Source organism: Natator depressus, chromosome 9, assembly GCF_965152275.1.
Source record: "Natator depressus isolate rNatDep1 chromosome 9, rNatDep2.hap1, whole genome shotgun sequence".
Lineage (NCBI taxonomy): Eukaryota > Metazoa > Chordata > Testudines > Cheloniidae > Natator > Natator depressus.
Window position 1 is genome coordinate 14,633,528 of NC_134242.1, and position 26,149 is coordinate 14,659,676.

Here is a 26,149-nt window from a genome sequence, read left to right on the forward strand (position 1 = left end):
TAGGAAAAAACAAGGGGAAATAGGTTACCTTGCATAATGACTTAGCCACTCCCAGTCTCTATTCAAGCCTAAGTTAATTGTATCAAATTTGCAAATGAATTCCAATTCAACAGTTTCTCGCTAGAGTCTGGATTTGAAGTTTTTTTGTTGTAATATCACAACTTTCATGTCTGTAATCGCATGACCAGAGAGATTGAAGTGTTCTCCGACTGGTTTATGAATGTTATAATTCTTGACATCTGATTTGTGAACCTATCCTTGCAACAAAGCCCGTTGCCAACTGTGCCCACATATCTATTCAGGGGACACCATCACAGGGCCTAATAACATCAGCCACACTATCAGAGGCTCGTTCACCTGCACATCCACCAATGTGATATATGCCATCATGTGCCAGCAATGCCCCTCTGCCATGTACATTGGTCAAACTGGACAGTCTCTACGTAAAAGAATAAATGGACACAAATCAGATGTCAAGAATTATAACATTCATAAACCAGTTGGAGAACACTTCAATCTCTCTGGTCACACGATTACAGACATGAAAGTTGTGATATTACAACAAAAAAACTTCAAATCCAGACTCCAGCGAGAAACTGTTGAATTGGAATTCATTTGCAAATTTGATACAATTAACTTAGGCTTGAATAGAGACTGGGAGTGGCTAAGTCATTATGCAAGGTAACCAATTTCCCCTTGTTTTTTCCTACCCTCCCACCCCCCTCAGACGTTCTTGTTAAACCCTGGATTTGTGCTGGAAATGGCCCAACTTGATTATCATACACATTGTAAGGAGAGTGATCACTTTAGATAAGCTATTACCAGCAGGAGAGTGGGGTGGGAGGAGGTATTTTTTCATGCTTTGTGTGTATATAAAAAGATCTTCTACACTTTCCACAGTATGCATCCGATGAAGTGAGTGTAGCTCACGAAAGCTTATGCTCATATAAATTGGTTAGTCTCTAAGGTGCCACAAGTACTCCTTTTCTTGTTACATCAATGAGACTGCCATGTTTTAATGAGCATTGCTCTTTTAATTATGTACAGAACCAGGGGGAAGACACCTTTTGAGGTCAATTCAAGCTTTATAAATATGTCACAATGTCATGCATCCATCTTATTTGCAAACTTTACAATGGAGCAAATATTAGTATCACATTTTTCCAAATGTCAGGACTTTCAATTTCAGTTGCATAGAAAAGCTTTTGCCTAAATTAGTGTTGATTTCTATTTAAATAGTAGCTGCAGAGAATATTTTCTTCATTTGGCCTAGTTCTTGCTTGAAAAAACCTACTGAGAGTTGAAAAAAGCAGGAAAGCTTGTTTTCTTTTCCAATCAATGAATAAAAACCAAGTGATGTCAATGGGAGTTAGGTACCTTACATAAGCTTCTTAGGAACTACTTCTGAAAAATCCCAGTAGGCCACCTATCTTCAATTTGGCACCTAAATGTATTTGAACATCTGGCCCCTCATGACCAGAAACAATTCATCAATTGATTGACTAAAGTTAATACTTCCTTTGTTTAATGAATCTGATAGTTTTCAATACAAAATATGTTTTGATAAACTTACTTTTTCTCCTTAACATATCCAGCACAGTGAAGGTAGTACCTCACCCACTTTGTCTCACTTTCTGGTAATTACCAAACAATCCACTTACATTTAATGGAATAATCCCATAGGCATATAGCAAATGTCAGTCTGACACTTTTACTAGAAAGGAAATACCACTTCCAAAAGCCAAAGTACATAAATATTTAAAGAAAATAGTTTTATTCATACATTTTGGGTCTTACTTTTTCTGAAAATGTGCTTTAATCAACAGATTTTCTGATCTTTGTTCACCACAGGAGTTGACTACTGATAAATTACCTTGGCATATACATATTTTCGTTGATTAAAAGAAACGAAATCCTGTCATATTATCCCTAATTCAGGGTATTTTCTCTGCCTCATCCCTCTTCCACCTACCCAGGTCCTGGAAGACAAGACATAAAATAAGAAAGAATGTTAAAAAAACAAATAACCAATCGCATGCACACACACCTCAGAAGTGAATAAGAGTTTTTTCACTGACTTCAACAGAAACAGTACTGGTCTTCCAACCATCATAATTTACTTAATAAACTTGATAGTAAAACAAATATCTGCATCCCCTACATATCTCAGCTGGTCTCAATAGGTCACTGAAACAGAACCAAGGAGCTCTGAGTTCCTTTGGTTTCTGCAGTGCAGCATGGGAAGGCAAAGTGGGATGAGCAAGATAAAAATGAGCAAGAAACAGAAAAATGGTGGCTCTGGGGCTTGAGGTGGTTTGTAGCTCTCTCCTCTCGCATTAAATATGTGTATGTTGTTCTCAGTCCAAAAATCTATTTCACGTATGCTCTTTGAGACGTCGAGCTCCAATAGACACATTTACTCTGCAGCTGTGGTTTAACTTCTCTGGGATTTTGTGATACACTACAACTGAGTGTTTTACATGGGCAAAACACAAACCAGAGTTACTGTGCCCTGTATGTTTGACATTTTGGATGCTTTAAGAAAGGCTGAATATCAGGAAAAGCTACTTGATAGTGAGAGCTATTAGGCTGTGAAAGTTTCCTAAGGAAAATGGTGGAAACCCCATCCCATGGCACAATTAAAATGAGACTGAATAAAGCAAGAATGAATGTACAGTAGGGAACAGTACTGACAAGGCAAAGAGATGGACTAGATGAACGATTAGGTCTTCATCTCTAGATTCAGCGATTTGTGTCACCCAGAATGATGCCTCAAATCTATATGCAACGACATATTCTATATGAACCCACATGTTGTATTTTTGACAATGAAAAGACAGAAGTGTTTTCTCTCAGGACCAAGTTTTGTTCCTAACTACACCATTTAAATCTTTTGTAACTCCACTGACTTGAATGGCAGTACTCCAGATTTACACCTGCATAACTGAAAGCAGAACTTAGCCCTTCCCCTTTGATCTATGTGATATGCAGGGACATTTGGGCATAAATATCAAGTCAGGATACGTAGTGTGATCCTTCAATCTTTGTGTTCCTCAAAGTCCAGTTGAAGTTATATTCTAAAAATCAATGGGAGCTTAATGTACACAAGAACTGGGCTCTGAGTCTCAAAGGCTATTGCAGTCCCAATTCAGCTGAGTACTTAAGCACATCACTAACTTTAATCACATGAAACCAACAGGATTACTCACATAAATAAAAATGACACATATGCTTAAGAACTCCGCTGAACTGGGGGACCTTAAAATTCACTAACAAACAAGAATTTTAAAATTCCAGCAAATAATTATACAAAAAAGGAGATGTCATGGGTTGCTGTCGGGTGAAGTTTACACAAAAATAAGAAGGTAACAATAGTTTGGGGAAAGTGGGGAGTATTTCCTGTTCCTTTGGAAGGTGACATCCTTAAATATTCAAATTTTTCAATAAGTAGGTCCATATTATATTTCTGAAGGATAACACTGCTGTTTGAATCTAGCTGTAACATTCTATTATGCTTGAAATTTTCTTGAAATCATGGCAACGTGATCTTGTAAACATCAATAAAACCTCCAACATTTTAAAAAGAAATCTCCAGCATATATAGGGACTTATCCTCAGCTGGTGCAAATTGCTATAGCTCCACTCACTCCGCCCCATAGAAATACTGTATGTGCTGAAAATTCTTGCAAGAGGAAAAGGAGTATTCACTACATTTGTCTGTTTTGTCTATTTAAATGGTAAACTCTTCAGGGAAGGACTATTTATGTGTTTCCACAGTGCCTAGCACAATGGGGTCCTGATCGTACTTGTTCCTTTGGTATTACTGTAATAAACATGATTAATAATAACTCACACAGGGACATTTTTCTTAATTTTCTATGTGCCCTGGTGTGAAGGCAAGCCAGAAAATAATTCCATTGCTGACTTGAACCAACTTATTACTTTTATACTTTAATGGCAGCAGCACTGGGACAAAATTTGTCTCCAAATTTATATTTTGTAAAAACTTTAACAAAGCTCTCAAACTGCTCGAAACATTGCCATTAAATATTTTAATTTAGTTGGAAACATGGTTGGCTTCTTGCCTTTTTTAAAATAAATCTGCACATTGGAGCTTTGAGCCAATGCAGGAGAACCCCAAGAGTGACATGAAATAGAAACAAAAATGAAACCAACTGCTATATTTTAATGGTCCAAGCTGAGAGGAAAGCAAAAGGAGTAAACAAAGGACATAAATACTGAAAATCATCTTTTATTTTTCAATAATTTGAGGTGATAGAGATAAGGATCTTTCTCTTTTAATACATGGATCTTAATTGCGTAGTTAGCTCTGCTTTAGCACAAAGGTCCACATGCATGGAACGCTGCAGAATCAGGGGCAGTGATCTATAACCTGACAGGGTCCCTATAATAACCTTATTTCAGTAATTTAGAATATTTCAGAATAAAATCTTTGCTTATCTGTGCAACATGAAAACACAAGAAAAAGTCCAAAGCTCTATAGCCCAAATCATGTTTGCACTGGGTTTCTGTGACATGCGTGAGTCACTAGCATAGTGCATACTAAGACGTGACATAGAGCAAGAGCTGGTGACTAGGGCATCTGGCCCTACAGATGAAGGAATAAAGAAAGGTATGTTGCATATCTGTTCTATGCTGAATGTCCTCTTTTACTCTTGCTCTATTGGGCATTCAGCATATAGTTCTAAATTTGCAAAGATTTTTTTTTCATTTTATTTTCAGATCACTTTTAATTCTTAACATAGAATCATAGAAGATTAGGGTCGGAGGAGACCTCAGGAGGTCATCTAGTCCAAGCCCCTGCTCAAAGCAGGACCAACCCCAACTAAATCATCCCAGCCAGGGCTTTGCCAAGCCAGACCTTAAAACGTCTAAGGATGGAGATTCCACCTTCTCCCTAGGTAACCCATTCCAGTGCTTCACCACCCTCCTAGCGAAATAGATTTTCCTAATATCCAACATCGACATCTCCCCCACTGCAATTTCAGACTATTGCTCCTTGTTCTGTCATCTGCTACCACTGAGAACAGCCTAGCTCCATCCTCTTTGGAACCCCCCCTTCAGGTATTTGAAGGCTGCTATCAAATCCGCCCTCATTCTTCTCTTCGGCAGACTGAATAAGCCCAGTTCCCTCAGCCTCTCCTCGTAAGTCATGTGCCCCAGGCCCCTAATCATTTTCATTGCCATCTGCTGGACTCTGTCCAATTTGTTCACATCTTTTCTGTAGTGGGGGGCCCAAAACTGGACACAGTACTCCAGATGTGGCCTCACCAGTGCCGAATAGAGAGGAATAATCACTTCGCTCAATCTGCTGGCAAGGCTCCTACTAATGCAGCCCAATATGCCATTAGCCTTCCCGGCAACAAGGGCACACTGTTAACTCATATCCAGTTTCCCCATGTCCTTTTCTGCAGAACAGCCACTTAGCCAGTCTGTCCCCAGCCTGTCGCAGTGCATGGTATTCTTCCATCCTAGTGCAAGACTCTGCACTTGTCCTTGTTGAATCTCATCAGCTTTCTTTTGGCCCAATCCTCCAATTTGCATAGATCACTCTGGACCCTATCCCTACCCTCCAGCTTATCTACTTCGCCCCCAGCTTAATGTCATCCGCCAACTTGCTGAGGGTGCAATCCATCCCATCATCCAGATCATTAATAAAGATGTTGAACAAAACTGGCCCCAGGACTGACCACTGGGGCACTCCACTTGATACCGGCTGCCAACCAGACATCGAGTCGTTGAACACTACCCACTGAGCCTGACGATCTAACCAGCTTTCTATCCACCTTATAGTCCATTCATCATACTTTTTTAACTTGCTGGCAAGAATACTGTGAGAGACCGTATCAAAAGCTTTGCTAAAGTCAAGATATATCATGTCCACTGCTTTACCCATATCCAACCTTATCTCATCATAGAAGGCAATCAGGTTGGTCAGGCATGACTTGCCCTTGGTGAATCCATGTTGACTGTTCCTGATCACCTTCCTCTCCTCCAAGCGCTTCAAAATGGATTCCTTGAGGACCTGCTCCATGATTTTTCCAGGGACTGAGGTGAGGCTGATCAGTCTGTCGTTCCCCAATCCTTCTTCCCTTTTTAAAATTTGGGCACTATATTTGCCTTTTTCCAATCATCCGGGATCTCCCCCGATCACCACGAGTTTTCAAAGATAATGGCCAATAGCTCTGCAATCACATCAGCCAACTCCCTCAGCACCTTCTGATGCATTAGATCCGGACCCATGGAGTTGTGCATGTCCAGCTTTTCAAAGTAGCCCTTAACCTGTTCTTTCATCACTGAGGGCTGCTCACCTCCTCCTCATACTGTGCTGCCCAGTGAAGTAGTCTGGGAGCTGACCTTGTCTGTGAAGACCGAGGCAAAAAAGCATTGAGTACTTCAGCTTTTTCCACATCATCTGTCACTAGATTGCCTCCCCCATTCAGTAAGGGTCCCACACTTTCCCTGATGTTCTTCTTGTTGCTAACATACCTGTAGAAACCCTTCTTGTTGCCCTTCACATCCCTGGCTAGCTGCAACTCCAATTGTGCTTTGGCCTTCCTGATTACACCCCTGGATGATCGAGCAATATTTTTATACTTCTCTCTAGTCATCTGTCCAAGCTTCCACTTCTTATAAGTTTCCTTACATGAGTCACTATTAACCAGTACACATACACACACTTCAGTTCTGCTCTCTTTTTTTTTTGGCAAGACATGTCCATTTTTAAATTACCTCCTCCCCTTTTTGACATACACAACCTCTAGCCTCTTACAGCAGATGGTAAGCTTTCCCACGTGCATATCAAATTCTAGGAATACAAGGGCTCATAATATAATGGTATCAGTTTGAAAAAGATAGGCATATACCGTACCATCTATTTTTCATTCCATTTGTGTGAAAGGATAAGATACACACACCATGGACAGGCAACATAGGCTCAGGTCAGAATTAAAAAGACAATTTTAGTTGACAATGAATAAAAATACAACAGTACAATAACGGCCTAATAAATGCAGTACCACTGCTGTTAAATATAATGTTTGAACATTGCTATAGAATATCATGTAATTTTCAATAAGGAAAATGCCAAACTGTCATGGCTCCTCCTTTCTTGCAATGGTAGTAGATTAATAATCAGACTAGAATTTGTTGGCAATTTGACCACTACTATGAAAAGATTAATGGCCAAAATTTAAATCTAAGTGGACACTTCATACAGGAAACATCTTGCCACAAGCCACACAGCATAGTCATTCAAATATGATTGCACTGCATATTTTAGAATGATTGCAACAACTAATAAAAATTATATATTAGCCTTTTAAAAGCTATTTATTTACTCCAAACGTTACAGAAATAGCTCTACTAAGCAAAGACATTTTAAAATATATATATTATACAAGTCAAAATGCGTCAAGGTAGTGAAACCAGCAACTATAAAGTAATACAGCTGCTTGTTTCAGTTAGGAGATCTAAGGCTGGGTCGACACGCAGTGGTTGTCTGAAATATCTGTTTAAAACAGAACAGCTAAGACTTCTTGTTGCTGCATCACTAATTAAGAGTAGGCTCGGAAGTTGAAGTTTTTTTAGAACTTCTGTAATATTAGCAACATACTGAATGTTCAAGTTAGTTAGCTAGATTCAAGTTCCACTTCAGTTTCTCTTTACCGCATATAAAACCTGGAATAAATCAGTAACTGTGACAGGTATTTGAACTGCAACAGCAGAATGGATTTCTGCTTATAAATGAATTGAAAGCTGCCACTGAAACAGTTTTAAAGTCACCGAGCATATTTTCAAATTACAGAAAAACAAAGTGCTGTACACTAATTAACTTAAAACACTGTGGTCATACTACTGTAAACTGCAGAGATTTTGGCCATTATTAAGGAATAAGCAATCTTCTTAGCTTCACAGATTATTAAATATGTCATGGAATACTTCATTTTAAATCAACTGATGTGCAGGAAATGCTATCATTAACACAATGTACTGAACAATTTCATATTAAGTGAAAATGGGTGTTCCGTAGCTGTATTTATTGAATATATTAAGACAACACATCCTAATATAAAGCTCACTCAGACATTTTTCTAAATAAAGCACTCAATGTACCCTGCTACACAAAATGTAACTTAATTTAGATCTACATGCCACATATTTGGACGAGTTGGCTGTATCTACCCAGAATTGCTTCACTTTGCAGAAAATCACTATTTAGTTTAAAAACATGCTTTTGTAAATAATTTGAGATAAAACTGGTTTTGCATAAATTGTCTTTATGGAAAACTTGGCTACCATAAATGATTATATTATTCAGAAGGTCTTGAATAAAACCAAATTATAATATCTCATGCTGTTCGTCCTTTGGCTTCCCTTGCAGTACAGGATCACGGCACTGTACTGAAAACACAGCAGGAAAATAAAACAACCTGGAGAAATGGCTGATATACAGCAAAGAACTAAATGACTCTTTCCCTAATACAACTGTTATGTCTTGACAAAGATTCTACGGATCAGATTCGCAGCTGGAGTAGTCACTGGAGTCATACCAATTTACACGAGCAGAGAATCTGCCCTAGATGGCTAAGACTGCTATGATTCTTGGGGGAGTGGGGGGGATGGACTGACTACCATAACATGTTTAAGTCAACAAAATTTACATGGGCTAGGATGAAGAATTTAAGCAGGATTCATTAACAAAATAGTTTGGATCACAGGTACTAGGAATGAGGCAGTCTTGCAGCCACAAGAAATGTGGATTTTTGTAGAAATGAAGAGGGTTATGGGAGCATTCTTTTAAGAATAGTACAGGATAAACAGATATTAAACATTTCTAGTATAGAGTATGTGCAGTACATTATTCTGATATAGTGAAAGAGTCAAAATTAGAAACCATATTGAAGAAATACAGTGCAAGCAAATACATGTGGGGGCTCAAGCAATTTATTTTACTTTCATAGCTGATGTGGCAAGCCCAGAGATGCTGGGGCTATGAACTGCCAAGCCTAGAGCTGCTGGGGCTCAGCTCTGGCACAAATTAGGTACTGAAGAAATCTTTTGGCAGATACATAAGATATCTCAGAAGCGATAACAAACTGCAGACCCGGCTTTTAATGAGATGAAGTTTTTACTGGTGGTCATCCATGCCCAAGAAACCTCTGATGCCTTATTGAAACTAACTAAAACCAACAAGGGAATCCTGCCCAAACAAATGAGCACCTGCAAAAAATAAAACAAAACCTAAGCCATGTTATTGGAAACATAAAAGTAAAGGTCTGATGTACAAAAGCTAAACGAATAGGGATACACATCATTGTCAACCGGAAGTATTACACCATGGCAAAACATGAGGGTAAGCATCACATATGGCATAAATAAAATGGGATGGGTCCTCATCTACAATATCAACATTCAACAAGCGACACAATAATCCCCAATATTATATTCCCTGTAAACTGCAAGGAGGTGCAAACATACAGCTGTATGCTGAACACTGAACTCAAAAAAGAGTTTACGATATCAGAAAATGACACCATTCTCCCACTGCAGCTGGAGCTCCCTGGGTTGTTGGGCCACCAGTCACTATCCAGATGTTTAGCCCATTCAGCTATAAAAGACAATTCACTTCCCTCTTAGGGTCCTGCCTCGACTTTGATAGACTTCAATGGGATTTGAAGATGTCCATGGAATAGCAAGGAGGTGCTTACAGGTCAGGCCCTTAGTGTTTGAGCAGGATATAAACATGCATTCATAAAGATGAGTAAAAGGGTCGCTATGTTTCCATAATGAGGGAAGAGATCTTTGTACACAGGGCCTGTTTTTCTAGTCCTTACTCAAGACAGGAATGCTTCCCACAACCAGGCCCATGGTATAATTCTGTAAGGCACTTGAAGAGAGATGAAAGCGATCTATGTAAATGTATCCTTTGTGTTGAAGCAACTCTATTATGGTTAAGCACGTTCACAAATAATGGTTCTTTGTTTTTCTTTTCCTTTTTTTTCTGATAGGTGTGTTTGGTGGGGGAGAGAAATAGTCTGCAGACTATTCCCATCCCTGTTGAAATCTCTGGAGCAACTTCCCATCCCTGGAGAAATCTCCAGGACAGCTACCTTACTACTAATATTTCTTTCACTTTCTGGGTTTTTTTGCGAGCAGAAATGTAATTTTAAGGGCAGCTTCTGTTGAAGTTTCACTGCCGTAGTAGTGGCATCATGTTGATAAGCAGCTCCATAAAATGCTCTCAGAGTAATTAACTAGTGTGCATGTTAGCACCACACTGCTAGACAGAGACACAAGGTCAACATTTTCAGGGTTTTTTTTCTTCATGAATGCATATTCCCTCTTTTGACTAACTTGCCCTTCCTCGTCTGCCTTTGATCTGTCAGGAAGCTAGCTGCATGTAACTGCCCATCCATTAACATGGGGTCCGAACACAAAGTAAGTGGCATCTCATAAATTTCACAAGACTGGAAATTTATGCAAAGTAGATTCATCCTCTCACTTCCTCCACACCAATTCCATCAAAGCAATGCACATTAGTTGTGTTACGTGCTAGGAGCTTACTTAATTGATTTGTTTGTTACTGTGCATTTTTATTAGATAGGGGCTCAGGTTTCAGATTTTTGAACACTAAGGTCAGTGTGTGTTTAAATGCAGGGGATGGATTCTGCCTGTGGAGGGGAATCTCTCCCTACACCAGCCCAAAGGAGAGGGAACTCTTGTAGGAAGAAGAGTTTTCTCTCAGCTTTTAGCAAAGGAAGAGAAGTTGTGATCCTCACTGTCCTCCTCTCCACATTACTCCTGAAATCAGATCATTATAGGCCAGATTATGAAGACCTTACTCGCACATGTGAGCAAGTACTCACACAAATAATCCCATTGCCATTTACTAAATTGAAATAAGGATCTTGCTTTGGATTTCAAACACCTCCAAAATGTAGGAGGATGTTCAGATCCTTCTGATATTTTTATCTAGTAGACTAGGTTATTTTTTGAAATGCCCTATATTGCTATTACTCACACACAGCTGAAATGCTTTGCCCAAGAAAGGCAGTTGCTTAACATGGCATTTTAGGGGGCTTTTCTAGTTACTGACATTTAACATTTGCTTCTTACTGGCAGCTGTAATAATTAAACAAGACTGGAAGGTCAAGTAACTTGTCTAAATGATATCAGATGGGACCGTCTGCATTCTACATTCATAGGAGGAGTCCAGCTGTAGGCGTTCATTTGTCAGGATGTAAAGAATTAATTAATTGTGACCCATTAACATTTCATCATTAAAGGTATTTTTTTAAAAAAAGTCAAAATAACCCTACGTGCTCCGGTACCAAACCTGAGGAAAAGATTTGTTCTTGGGCTGGTGGGCGATTTCTCAGTCTCTGGAGGGATGGTGCATGGCTTAGTGTGGACTGTTTTTGGAAAGCTGGAAATGCATCCGAGGGCAGGAGAGAATTAGGATTAGGATTTTAATAGGGGATAAGTGTGGCCAAGAACAAAAGGGTGAACAAAAACCCAATGACGTGACTTGGGCCATTTCCTCAGAGGTGGGAGAACATTTCTTTGCCATAATAATTAATAATATAATACTACAATAGAGAATATAGTTTGCTTCCAAGGATCTCAAAGCACTTTAAGAATATTAATCAAGTCTCCTCATGAAATATAAGGTAGGTAAGGAATGCATACACATGACTATGCTCATCATCAAAACGGCTCCCACCTCAGATCAGAGCTGCTGAAACACTAACCAACAGTTAGGAGCAGAAATTCAAGGAAGAATGAGAGTGGACAGTGTGGGGTGATTTAGAGAGGCAGAATGAAATTACCCAAACTGCAGTTTGGTCATAACTTGAAAGTTAACACTGTTTTACAAAAAAAAGCACCATGTGATATTTAAATGGGCAGGGACTCTGTTTCATGCCACACTTGAACAAGAGCACCTTTGCAAATACAGCGTCTCCTAACAATATGAAGGGTCATGAGTACAGTACTGGTCCAATGGGAACAGTGCCATCTGCTGACTCAATACTATCAACTTCAGGCAGTACCCTGGATTTTGACTTGTGATGTCTCAGACAAGTAGGTTCTGTCCCTACTTGGATCAGAGCACAAGAGGCTAATTCTGAAGGAGACTATGGCTGTACTGCTTTAACAAGAACCGACCAACCCAAGGACAAGCTAGCCCCATGGCACAAAAGGAGGATTTTTCAAAAAATATAAACTAGTAACATGAGAAAAGTATGTTCTTTTTGGATTTCAAGGAGGACAGCACAATGGCTCCCTGATCTTGTTTGGGGATTCTAGATGCTACTGGAATACAAATAAGTAATATTAATTTAAATGTTAGCTATGGATTAAAAATCATTGTTAAATCATTTTGTACAATATTTCATTCAACATAATGCAAACATTAAGCTGAAAAATAGAAAAGAAAATAAATTATCTATTAATTTCTCTCTATTAGTGCCCTGGATATGTCACTAGAAGCCATATCTTGTGTGTTCAATCACATTAATATAGGTTTGGCAGTCTAACGTTACATACAAATAATGAAAGCTAATTATAACTAACAATAAAGCCAGCTTATCTGATCACATATAACATTAAAGACAGCTTATCTGGTACTGTTTACTAGTTCACTGAATCTATAGCTTACATTTTCTGGCATTTATCTTTACATATACAGTTTCTTCTATCATAGCAGTTTTGTAAATATAGTTTACTGTTGTAAAATGGAACTGAATGGTTGCCATCAATGATTTTGTTAAAGCTTGGTATGTTTATGAACACAACCATTTACATTCCATAAAATGTAATGGTTACAAATTATTACTACTGAGGACTAGTTTATTATGTTTAGTTCGGAGATATTCACTCTGCTGTAAAGTTAATTCCAATCTCTTACTGCGATTGAAGTCAGACAAAGGAAAAATTGGTCAGAGCCGTAAATTCTTTTTTTCCTTCAACTGACCTTCAAAAATATGAAAGATATTTAAAGTATAATAAAATACAGTACTCCCAGGAACTTTGATCCAATGAGAATTCTTCACTGGCTGATTAGCCTGATGAGTCTTTTAGAAGAAACAACATCTGCTGTAATGCAACAGCTAATGGACCATTCTAATAGACCACTCTATTGCCCAGAGAGTAATAAATAACTTTGCATGTCCTTATAATTTCCTATCTGAAGATCTCAGAGAACTTTACCAACATTCATGAATTAACCTCACAACACTCCAGTGCAGGACCTAGACAAAATATTTGGTATTAAATAGCACATTGCATACTCAAGGTATCTTAAAATGCTTTATACGTATAAATTATTTTAGTTAGGTGCCGTTAGTATAGTGACTGAGTAAGCAAACGGCAGCCATTATGCATTCAGTAATATTTCACCCATTGCCTTGGAATAAAGAACACACTTTTTTTTAATGAGAGTGAGAATTCTAGCTAGGACATTGAGGTCGGGTAAGTTAACGCTCTCCTCATTTCGAAATGTGGATTTTAATTTTCACCTGTACAGTCATGAGAGTCATTGGAGATTTTTAAGAGCAGGTTAGATAAACACCTGTCAGGAATGGTCTAGATAATACTCAGTCCTGCCATGAGTGCAGGGGACAGGACTAGATGACCTCTCGAGGTCCCTTCCAGTCCAATGATTCTAGGATATACACACATTATTGTAATAATTTATGCCTATTACAGCAGCACTTAGGAATTCCAGTCAAGGATCATGGTCCATGGTGCTAGGCTCTCTACAGACAAGTGAAAAAGAAGAGAATTTCCACCCAAGAGAATTTACAATCCACATGTTTAGGGATGAACAGATGGACAAAGGAGGCAAAGTGGGTGAAGGTGAGTTAGAGGGATGAAGCAGTAATCAAACAGAGTTTAGCATAAAGGGCTTCAGTTTACTGAGATAGGGCATTCTCCAGCTAACAGATATCCTTGGGGGTTAGCACAGAGAGGTCACACAGACAGTACTCTCTCAAACACCAAACACCTTTAAATGCTCCCCCATCTACTGACATCCATGAGAAATCATTTACCTTAGTAGTCCTCAAAATAGTTAAATGCAGATCACATACTCCATTATACTCACACAGACTTTATTCTTCTGCCACCTCCCAAATTCAAAACAGAAGATAACATTCAGTACCAATGCCGATTAGCAATTATAACACATTAACTTATGTACTTCTTTTCAAATATTGTTTACGTGGATCATCATTATCACATTAATCTATTGCTATATCTTCAGTGTATTAGATTCAGATTGGCACCCTGGTCAGTGTTTGTGTGAGGTTTTTTTACAATTTTAAGATCACATCAACACTCTAAATGGCTATACAAACTCATTGTGAAACCACAAGTGTTTTATACTTTATTAGCCTCATTTGTCTTCTCACTGTAACTCTGCTCTGTTGACCAATAAGGTATACAACTCCATCTGGTGTATATGTGCCCGTGAGGCTACCTAGGGTCCTATTCATTAGTGTGTTATGCACCATTTACAACCATGTACACATAAAAAGTTCAGTACCTTCCCAAGGGTCTACATGCCCCAGCTTTACAATACACAAAAGGCTTCTTATTTTGTATGTCAATCAATAACTCTTCCTTTAACTAGATGGGTTGTAATCAAAGTAAAGAAGGGAGATACCACTTGCAATAGGGGCATGTCTAGCTGGAAAAAAGCTCGAGAAATCCTGTTTATCAAAAATTAAAATTAAATGGGCCAGATTCATCCCCGATGATATAATTTGGCTCTGTTTACCTTTCAAAATGAAGGTACCATAGTTGCCAATTTTTAAAAAAACGTAACATACTCTATTGTCTACTGTGGTATTTCCTATACTTTTAGGGCTAAATTCTGCTCTCACTTACACTTGTTTAAATCCACTGAGGGCAAGTGAGATGCATTTTACCACTGCCTGCTGGACCGTAACATTTGTCCTACTTTTTAGGTAAAGAGCACTTTCTCCAAAGCCCAGATACAATATATCAGTGCCTGATCTAAGCTTGTTCAAGTTTCTAATTTTTAATGCAATTAGCATTAATTAAGGAATATATTTTTCCTTTATTGTTATATCATGGTAAATGAATTTTATATTCATTGTCTTTTTATATCTTTTTAAAAAATGTGTCTGAAAAGTAATGCTCATGAAACTGCCAAACTGATAGCACTGGCTCCATGCTCCAGTTGGCTGGGAATCACGGCCAGTGGGAGCTCGGGGGGCGATGCCTGCAGGCAAGAGCAGGGCATGGAGCCTCCTGGTCCCCATGCCTAGCAACCGGACCTGCTGGCTGCTTCCGGGGTGCAGCGCGGAGCCAGGACAGGCAGGGAGCCTGCCTTAGGCCAGCTGCACCACTGACCGGGAGCCACCTGAGGTAAGCCTGCACCCCAACCCCAAGCCTCAACCCCCTGCCCCAGCCTTGAACCCCCCACAAACCCAGAGATCCCTCCTGCACCCCAAGCCCCTCAGCCCCACCCCAGAGCCCACACCCCCAGCCCAGAGTCCATACCTCTCCTGCAGCCCAATCTCCTGCCTCAAACCATAGCCCCCTCCCGCACTCCAAATCCCTCGGCCCCACTCCCCAGACTGGAGCCCCCTCCTGCACCCCAAACCCCTCATCCCCAGCCCCACCCCAGCCCACACTGCCAGCCACAGCCCGGAGACCCCTCCTGCACACTGAACCCCTCATTTCTGGCCCGACCCCACAGCCAACAGCCCCTGTTAGAGCCCTCACCCCTCCTGCACCACAACCCCCGGCCCCAGCCCAATGAAAGTGAGTGAGGGTGGGGAGAGTGAATCAGGGATGGAGGGGGAATGTAGTGAGCGGGGGGGTGGGGCCTAGGGGAAGGGACAGGGCTGGGGTGTTCGGTTTTGTGCTATTAGAAAGTTGGCAACCCCACATTCATACAAGGTGTATCCACTGTAATTTTCATCCACTGAAGCGAATGGGGTAGGAAGAATGTAAGAGACGTAGATTTTGTCCCAGCAGTGGAAAGTGATTTGCAGGTTTCCCCATTACTTCGTGTACCCTTTTGGCAATGAACCGCAATCCTGACATGGAACACCTCAATTATTCAAGCATTCTGGGGATTACTGTTGCTAGCAACTACTGTTGCTAACCATTCTAAGCTTTATTTGTTCTGTGATGTAAGCAAAAACACACTTGGGTGAGAGGGATAGCTCAGTGGTTTGAGCATTGGCCTGCTAAACCCAGAATTGTGAGTTCAATCCTTGAGGGGGCCATTTAGGGATCTGGGGCAAAAATTGTGGATTGGTCCTTCTTTGAGTAGGGGGTTGGACTAGATGAGGTCCCTCCCAACCCTGATATTCTATGAGACCACTTATGAAAGCCAGGGCATCAAAGCAATGAAGAACCATCAACTCCTTGTGGAATCTAACATTTAAATAATACACTTCTTTACATAAGATGAGAACTCCATTTTCCCCTCCACATAAAAACAAAAAAGCAAAAAATATAAGTTCAAGCAGAATACCATTTTGGCATCCATTGCCGGTTGGACACAATGGACCAGAACTCTTTTATTTTGAGAAAGTTGGATGCTTCAGCCAAGAGGGTTGAAGTCTCTTGGAACTGATTATAGGTGAGAAACCTGCTTAAAACAAGATAGCAACTTGCTGAAGTTAAGTTTTAGTCACTAGGAAGCATGTTTTGTTTTACTTGTAAACATCTCTGTGTCTCCTATTCTTACTTTTTAACACTTAAATCTCTGTGCTTCGTTAATAAACTTACCTTTTGTCTTATTACAAAACCATCTCAGTACTGTGTGGTAAACTGAAGGGTAAAATCTTCAGCCAAGCTCACAGGTTCATGTGTGCTCTGTCTCGCTGGAAGCAGTGAACTTGAATACTTCTATGGGGATCCAGTGAGAGGGCTGGACATTGCAGAGAGACGTCTCTGGGGAACTCGGGAACTGGGGTTCATTGATTGTTACCTGCAAGTCAAGGTTTGGATGGGCAGAGTCCTGAGGAGTTTGCTAGCAAGGCATCCAAGCTGTTGTGTCAGGGAGCTCACGCAGAGCTTAGCCGCAGCAAAGCCCACTCTTGCAGGGGCAGAGCAGTAACACATTGGCTCACAGTTCTGGGTAAGCTGAGCAGGTGTCACAGCATCACATCATAAAGGAGAGATATTAACAATAGGGCTAAGAGACAGTTCTACCGTTATGGTAAAGCAGGTACATCACACACTAATTGCAAAGTTCTGCCTGTGCCTATTCAGAGGCATCAGGACAGGAAAGCCTGGAGTCCTCATTTCACCTTTTCTACAGAGGATTTCCTGCCTCAGAGGTTGCATTCCATTGACTAAAACCCATCAGGGAAAACAAGACCTCCCCCGCCCCCCAGGTAGGCGAGGAATGTTAAGTCTTTAGAGTGTAGTAAAGAATGCGAAGTTGGCAAGGAAGTCATTTATGCCCTGTGATGAAGGTAAAAACAGGTCTACATCTCTGTGCTAAATAGATGTGGCTAAAGCAAAAGACAGTGGAAAATGGAAAAAAGGGGTATGATCATCTGTGAAACTAGAGAGTGTGTATTTATCCATTCTAAGCATAAGAAAGAAGCCAGCTATAAAAGGCTTCTCAGAGAAGTTGCAGCCACAAGCAGCCTATAGTAAATTGGCCTGGTTCTGCATGACACTGATATGAAGTGGTATGATTGCCATTAGACTGGGTGCATTGGACACCATCTCTGGCTAAGAGCAGCTTCCCACGCTGCACTGATTTTTGGTATACATTATAGGGACCATTTCTTCAATCTTTACTAATGTTCCGTAGCATTTTTTCAGTGCTACTCAGTGTAAGGGTTACAGAATTGGGTAAGGATAGGTCAGGATTTATTTCTAAAAGTGGAAACTACACTACAGTGTCTATTGGTACATAAGTGGATTAAGGCCATTTGATAAGAAGTCCATAAGGTGTGTGTCTGTCTATCATGAACACTGCTTATGAGTTCTGTGTGTCAGCATTTCTAGTCTCTCTGTGTTAATTATGTTTTAATATGGAAAACTGGAGTGATTAATATAGTTAAATACACTATAATTTTTTTGCAAGACAGCTTGTTTTCTCTTTACTCTTGTCGAGATGTTTAATGACGTGACTGCCACATCACACAACAAGATGGGTTAAATAAATCAAACAGAACATATTGCTTAATGGGAAGAGGCTACAAAACGTGTTTTGTAAATGATTAGGATTTTTTTTAACAGATCTATAACTTCAAGACTTCACAAGATTTGTGTTCTTCAGAAAGTCAGAAATCATTGTGAAAAAATAATGCTAAAAATGCCATGCAGAGGAAGTGTAGGTAATAAGAAACTTTGATCTTGCTTGTAAATTTGTTACATTGCAGAGCATAACAACCTATGCTGTTTATTTTGCCACTCTAAACCAACACAATTGCAATTAAAGGAAATCTGAACTGGCTGCCAGAAATCTTTAAAGAGGTGCATGTAACACTGAAAAGATTTTCCACCCTGCCAACAGACAGCATTTAAAATTCTCCATTCTACTATCAGTGTAGCTGCTTTGCACAACTAGTATTTATCACAGAACTAGATTATGTTCCCAGTAATGTAAATCTAGTGCAAGCCAATGGGATCAACTCTGGTTTTACATCAGCTTACTTGAGAACAACATCTGGTTCCTCGCCAGCATTTTTCATATTATGATCATTTCACTGTTGCAACTTTTGTGACTTTTATCACAAGTTTAATATCTATGTGTTTCCTTAACCCTGGAGTCCTGTAATTAGATGAGAATTTCAGCTTTCATTTTAAAAAAGAAAGTTTCTAGCCATTATGGTTACAGGGAAGCGCTTGAAAACAAGGCCCAAGTGCTCTCTATGACCTCAGAGACCAGAAGGGAAATAAAAACACCATCAATTTATTATTTTAAAACCTCATTATTTTTAACCCAATCATAATTTTATGGGCCCTGAAAGTAGTAGAACAACCACCTCTTACTAGTTAATTTGCTTCCTTATGGTTCCTTGGAGCTAGACCAGACTATAGGAAATGTTAGAGATCCTCCTACCAGCTGGTAGATAGAGGGAGCTCACTTCTTCATAAAATGGACTAAGTGGCTGGCCTCTCTTAGTAGTGTACCTACCAAGCAGCAAAAAAATTCAATTACTTCTTAAAAATACAATTAAAAAATTCAGAAAAAAATCAACTCTGTCTACACAACACCTTACATGGCTATGGGTCGTAGAGAAAGACTTACAGAAACCGTGGCTGGAATTTTCAAAGCTGGTTCAAAGCGGAGTGTCTACTCATTAATATAGATGGCCAGAACTGGGTGCCCAGCTTTTCACAGATTTTTTCAGACCTCAGTAAGAATACTTCATGTCCCTGTGATTTTAGAAAAACTGGCCAAAACTGTGTGAGCGACTGGCCTGGGCATATGGGTGCCAAGAGAAATTTTCACTGAATGATATGAGACAGGATTTTCAAGACTACATCAGTGTGAAACAATCTTAACCATCCTAGATCACAAGCATAACATTGTACAGCCTTTGACATGCCTCTAAAATGAGTGGGAGGAAGGAGTTGGGTGGGAACAAGGGACAGCTTACTTTCTTTTTGTTAATCAGCAGCACTTTCAATTTCTGTATAAACTCATTCTTTAGTCCATTTATAAGCCAACCCCCCAAGATGGATAGGTAAAAATGGCAAAAACTGTATGACCCTTTCATAAACCGACCCTATATTTCAAGGGTTGGCAAACTTTGGCTCCCAGCCCATCAGGATAAGCCGCTGGAGGGTCGGGATGTTTTGTTTAGCTGGAGCGTCTGCAGGCACAGAGTCCCTCAACTCCCAGTGGCCGCAGTTTGCCGTTCCCAGCCAATGGGAGCTGCGGGAAGTGGTGCGGGCCAAGGGACATGCTGGCTGCCACTTCCCACAACACCCATTGGCAGCAAACCGCGGCAACTGGGAGCTGAGGGGCTCCGGGCCTGCGAACACTCCAGATAAACAAAATGAGAATGTATTAGATATTCAATTCAATAATTCAATAGCTCTTAAAATTGTCAAATTTTGATGTAGACCTGTTGATAAGCCGACCGCCGCTCTTTAATGCTTCACTTTTTTAACAAAAAAATTTGGCTTATGAATGAGTATATACGGTAATCCATGTATAGCTTTCCACAGAAACAATATTACACAGTAGAGAAAACATAACATAGGTGATTAATTACAAGGAAAATACAATCAATTCTCAGAAACAGCATGCATTAGATAAGTACACCCTGTAAACAGTAACAGTCTAGGCTAATGGTTTCCAAATTTGTTCCACCGCTTGTGCAGGGAAAGCCCCTGCTGGGCCGGACCGGTTTGTTTACCTGCCGCGTCTGCAGGTTCGGCTGATCGCGGCTCCCAGTGGCCACAGTTCGCTGCTCCAGGCCAATGGGAGCAGCTGGAAGTGGCGGCCAGTACGTCCCTTGGCCCGCGCTGCTTCTAGGAGCTCCCATTGGCCTGGAGCAGTGAACCGCGGCCACTGGGAGCCATGATCGGCCAAACCTGCGGACACGGTAGGTAAACAAACCGGCCTGGCCCACCAGGGGCTTTTCCTGCACAAGCGGTGGAACAAGTTTGGGAACCACTGGTCTAGAACAATCAGATGAGTGGAATAGATTACCTGTAATTGTAAGGTGACACCAAAAGTATTGGCCTCAAGATCAAATTTTGTGATCATATAAATTTCCCCTGCTATTCTTTTGCTTAATCTGTTTTATGAATTGTATTTGAGAGGATCACCAGATTACCATGTAAACAGAATGGGATAAATTTATAGCATTTTTCAATCTCATTACAATATCTGTCATGAGGCTATGCGGTGCATTTTTTTTCCCCACATCTCTGTCACAGTCTTGATCATAAGAATAAAAGTATCACCACTTCAATTCCTGACATATTCATGGGCAGCAGCACTGCCCTTCAACCCTCCCAGGGGTCCGTATTGCTGATTTGCTTCCATTCCTGTTTCCCAGGTCACATGCTGTTACAAAATGACTGATTAAAAATGGCTGGCGCACATGGAAGCCCATACTACCACTTTATGGAGATTAGGCTGGAGATTTGGCCTAATTATGAAATAATGTGCTGTTTTTCCCTTCAAGCTCCATATGTACCTCTAGGCTGTATCAGTCTGAAGCAAAACAGCAACTTACACTTTGGCAGACAGGTGCAACTTGCTGTGAGCTCCCTCACAGACAGACAGTTACTCCAAAGGAGCTGCTCACTGACGAGCAAATAATAAACTGTATTTAAAGTTGGGCTTATAACAGTCACCCCTTTACAATACCCATGTGCACTACAGAGATTTACAAGAAGTGCGGAAGAACAACATTGGTCAGCAATGTTTTCTTCTTCACTGTTACATGTCATGTGCACATAAGGCTCGTTATGTTGGAAAAGGTCAGTGTCTGGAAGGTTTATTGTTAGATTTAATTTCTGAATATGCTGTCAAGTAGAAGGAAAAGACCTGATTCTGACCTCTGTTGTAATGGAGGGTATTGCAGATAGCAAGATTCTGTATTCTGGCATTCTGCTCTGTTGAGGTGTATTGTAACTCCTTTCCAGAAAACACAATGGTAAAAAGAATTACTTGGTTCCTAAGAACAAACTTATATAGACTGTGGGCTACACTGAACAGAGTTTATTGTCGTGCCCATTAGGATTGTCTTTAAATCTTGGTTCTGATTCTGACTGATCATACACTGATATAAACCAGAAGTGCCGTCACTGAAGGTATGGAGTTACACCCATGTAAACTGAGTGTACAATCAATCAGAATCAGAACCAAGCTTTAAAGACAGTTCTAATGGGCACAACAGTAAACTCTGTTCAGTTTAGTCCGCAGTCTATATAAGCTTGTTCTTAGGAACCAAGTAATTTTTTTTTAACCATTGTGTTCTCTGGGAAGGAATTAAAATACACCTCAACAGAGCAGAATGCCAGAATACAGTACCTTTATGTCTGCAATACCCTCCATTACAGCAGTCTCGCTGCAATAGCCCAAAGCAGTAATTACTTAATACCCAACTGATCGTGTTTTACCCATTCATAAGCAGAACATGAATGAACTAAACTGCATGGATTCTGGCAGGATGATAGGCTTTATCAAAAGCACCTTAGCTACTAAACAATCAAGTAACATTTATTCAAAGAGCTCAGGGCACCAGATAAGAGAGTGAATAATTAAACAGAAAAAAGTGCTGCTATGCAAAAATCTATCACCTTGCTAGATCATCACAAGATTTCCTGTAGATAAATTAGAAATATTGCTATATTTGCCACCATGTTACAAGGCTAAATCCTCTTGTGCACTTTGATTGTGTATTATGTTTTGTGATACTGCAAGAGGCAAACAGCACCTTCATGAAATAAATGCATCATGACAAGTTAACTTCATTTAACCACAAATCAGAATGAGCATCACTGTAACACAAAATTAAGAAGGTGTGACTGTAGGCCATACTGTCTCTGAAGGTGAGGTTAAAATTAGGCATTTAAATGATCTACATATTGTGAGGAACTGTCTAGTGGGTATGTGTCCCACTGCCCTAACAAAATCAGAACTGTTCAGTCGAGTTTCAAGCTGCTGTACTGTTGCTAAAAAGATGCTCCCCTGTTAGAAGCAGCTGGTTCATGTTCTACTCCAGCTGCTACCTTGACCTTCCAATAGTATGGGATGTGCAACAACTGACCACATTTATTACAACTAAAGGCTCAATCCTTTAAAGTGCTGAACAGCTGGTAAAAGTCGCTAAACATCCTCAACTCCCACTTAAGTCAGGCAGAGCTAAGCACCTCGCAGATCCGGCTCTGTATTACCGAATGGATCGAGCCACTGCTGCCATTTCAACTTCTGTGTGCTTCCAGGGAATTTTGGGGTAAGTTGGTTGCTAATAAAACTAAAAATGTAAAAGAAAAGGGTCAAATAAGGGAGGCCGCTCTTCTCCCCACCCCCAACACACCCCTGGACTCAGACCTGTGCAGGCATGCTCCTTCCCTTCCACCATGTGGGCTTTAGAAAAGAAGCTATAGGGAGGAACCAGCCAAAGACTGAAGCCATCAAAGCAGCTGCGGAAGCAATTCAAGCAGGTACTGCTGCCCTGTGGGGGGAGGACATAAAATGGAGTCCAGCAGGGCCATTCTTCATTTTAGCACCCCCAGCCCCTAGCTCAGAGTGTGCAGGAAAGCTACACCCTTTGGGGGCACTAGGGTCCATGAGTTGCCTTCCCTCACCTCCCCACCCCCATCCATGTGATGCTTAGGAAAGAAACTGCAGGAAGGAGCACCAGAGACTGAAGCTGGCAGAGCAGCTCCAGAAGCAGCTAAAGCAGGGACCGACAGTTACTGATAATATGTTCCATAGTTTTGGCTGGGCTTTCTCTGCTCTGTGCTGATTGGCTGTTTTTTCCAATTTTACCCCCCAATACCTGTCTTACTGTCTCTTCACCTGAGCCTTATTCTACACCTGCTCCTCATACCTTCCTCCCATCCCTCTTCTCACCTGTGGTGTTCCTCTCATCCCTCCCTTGTCTTTCCATTTAGCTTATCTTCTCCCAACCCCATCCCTCTAAAAAAAATTGAGCTGTTTGCCACTATTATGTTGACTACTTTGCTTGTGGGTTATATCCCTTTCTTCCACCCTTTGTCTGTCTTTTCTATTTAGTTTGTAAGCTCTTTAGGGCAGGGACTGTCTACTACTTTGTGTCTGTATGGTGCCTAGCACAAAAGGGTCCCAATCTCGGTTGACCCACTGGCATTTTCGTAATAAACATGATTAATAACTTAATGCATGTAACCATTGTTCCATTTGCCTATACAGCTCTGCTAATGCGTATGAAGTCTTATATGAAACACCTGTATAGCTGAAGATACCTGAAAAGCCCTGATCCCTATTGAGCCATTTAATCATTTCATCTAACTGAATTTTGTCATGTTATACTAATTTCCCCTTACGCTGAATAGTACCACATTCCACTAATGGTCTCACTGAAGTGAATGGGACTACTTGTGGAGTAAGACACCACTCAACGTGAGTAAGGGTATGACAGATTACTGCTGCAGAGCAAGGTGATCTAGCATAAGACTATGTTTTTATGTAAAACCTGCATAAACAGGCTGAATCTACAACCATAACACTGTTGTGCACCACCTAGACAGTGCAGGGATCTCCATCCAGTGTACGACTTTACATGCAAACTTACTGATCTTACACTTCTGCTTTTGTAGTCAAGCCTATTGAGTTTGACCTGAGTAAGGAACACACAGTGACTCACTAATTCCTGCATTAGCTACTGGGAGTATACTGAGGTGAGTTCAAGTTAGAAAGCCAATTTCTGCCTTCAGTTATATCCCCAGTTGACTTCACTGGGGCTGGATGTGTGTAACTGATACCAGATTTCATCCATAGCTTCAATCAGAGTTCTGAATTCTTTCATTTTCTTATTATTAACAAAAATTGTTTATATACCATTAATGCTGTAGTTAAACCTAAATAGAACACTTTTCCTTACTTTAAAAAATTGTTGATTTAATTGTACTTAGCTACTCAGAATATTCTCAGGATTTTCAATATAAGATGGACTTAAAGAACACTATAAATATTATTACAAAAAACTAAGGCTGTCCATGTAACCTTAATGTGGCCCCATTGTGCATATGCATAATGATACAGTCTTTATATAATCACATACTATTTGTTCCACAGGACCCTTGCCTTATTCAGTGGGCACCAGCAGTGATGCATTGAGAGCAAAGATAGACAGTGTTCCTGATCTCATTTCCTGTGCACAGCACCATAGAAGCCAGAAGCAGCAATTGCAGGAAAAGTCCTGCTCAGCCCCTGTATCCCTGGAATGGAGCACACTCATCGCAGGTGTAATTGTTGATGAATTTAGCAGCCAAACTCTAACAAATCTCTACTGAGCATTTGCCGAGATTTTTCAGAGAACTTTATAACTGGATCGATTTTGGCCATTTTTCAAGGGAACATCAAAAGGCATATCCCTGATACTAGCAGAACCCTATGGCAAATTTCAAGTGTCTGCTCCAAAACAAGGAAGACCGAGAGCTTCTCAACTAAAAGGCTGTATGGATTTTTTTAATATTGGCAAAACAATGTCTTTTTCTCTAATCTCATTATGACAAACAGCTGAACTGATTTAGCTGGGAAAAAAGCCCCAGGCAGGCACCCTGCACAGAAAATTTCAGCCCAAATGGTTAAAGTTTAGCAAAGATATAAGCAACTGAAAACAAGGTCTTATAATGAGAAATGTTGGGCAACCTTAACTAAAGGCATTGTTACCTGAACCACTGATGACAATGGCATTATATAGCTCATACGCCCTCACCTGGAATATAGCATTCAGTTCTAATGACCCTGGTTAAAAATTTTCAAAATAGATTAGGATATTTAGATACACATCTGCTGCTGAAATTAATAACATTAAAATTAATGGGAGTTGTGTGTCTAAATCCCCTAACTGGTTCTGAAAATTTCAATCCCTATCTGAAAAGTATATGGCAAAAATAGAGACGGCTGAGAGACAGGCAACAAAAATTAGAGACATGGAAAGACTTCCATATGAAAAGAGATAGAAAGGAATGTAATTGTTGAGTAAAGAAAGTAATGAATAAGAGGAAACAAAATATTCATGGCATAGAGAAGTAGATTGGGCTAGTTGTTTACTCATTCTCAATATACAAGGATAAGGGGACAGTCAATTAAATTAAAAACCAGAAGATTTAAAAACTGATAAAAGGATAGCTACTGAGTATTTACATAGATATACACGCTTACATAATCCAAATTAACCTGTGGAACTCATTTCCACTATACACAATTGAGGGAAAGAGCTCAGTTGTGTTCAAACAAGCCCTACACATTTACAAGAGTATGGATGAGAGCTCTCATATATGGATGAGCGCATTCACAGTTATTAGCTACAGGGTTGTTGTTTTTTAAGAAGAGATACAATCCTCGTGTTTTATGTCATAAACCAATCACTGACTAAGGGCAGGTCTACACATAAAAGATTGCAGTGCTACTGCAGCTCTTTAGTGAAGAGGTTCCTATGCCAAA

The 26,149-nt window shown here is 40.2% G+C and overlaps 1 protein-coding gene across 2 annotated transcripts in view; it reads right to left on the reverse strand.

Annotated features, from left to right (window-relative positions):
* NLGN1 (neuroligin 1) overlaps positions 1-26,149 on the reverse strand; it is a 567,297-nt gene that overhangs the window by 503,434 nt on the left and 37,714 nt on the right. The window contains exon 1 of one of the 2 annotated variants that reach the window (XM_074963554.1): positions 1,874-1,892. The exons of the other annotated variant lie outside the window; for it this stretch is intronic. The gene's annotated coding sequence lies outside the window, so the exon portion shown is untranslated. Of the gene's footprint in view, positions 1-1,873; positions 1,893-26,149 lie in introns of those variants that run through there. 2 annotated transcript variants of the gene reach the window in all.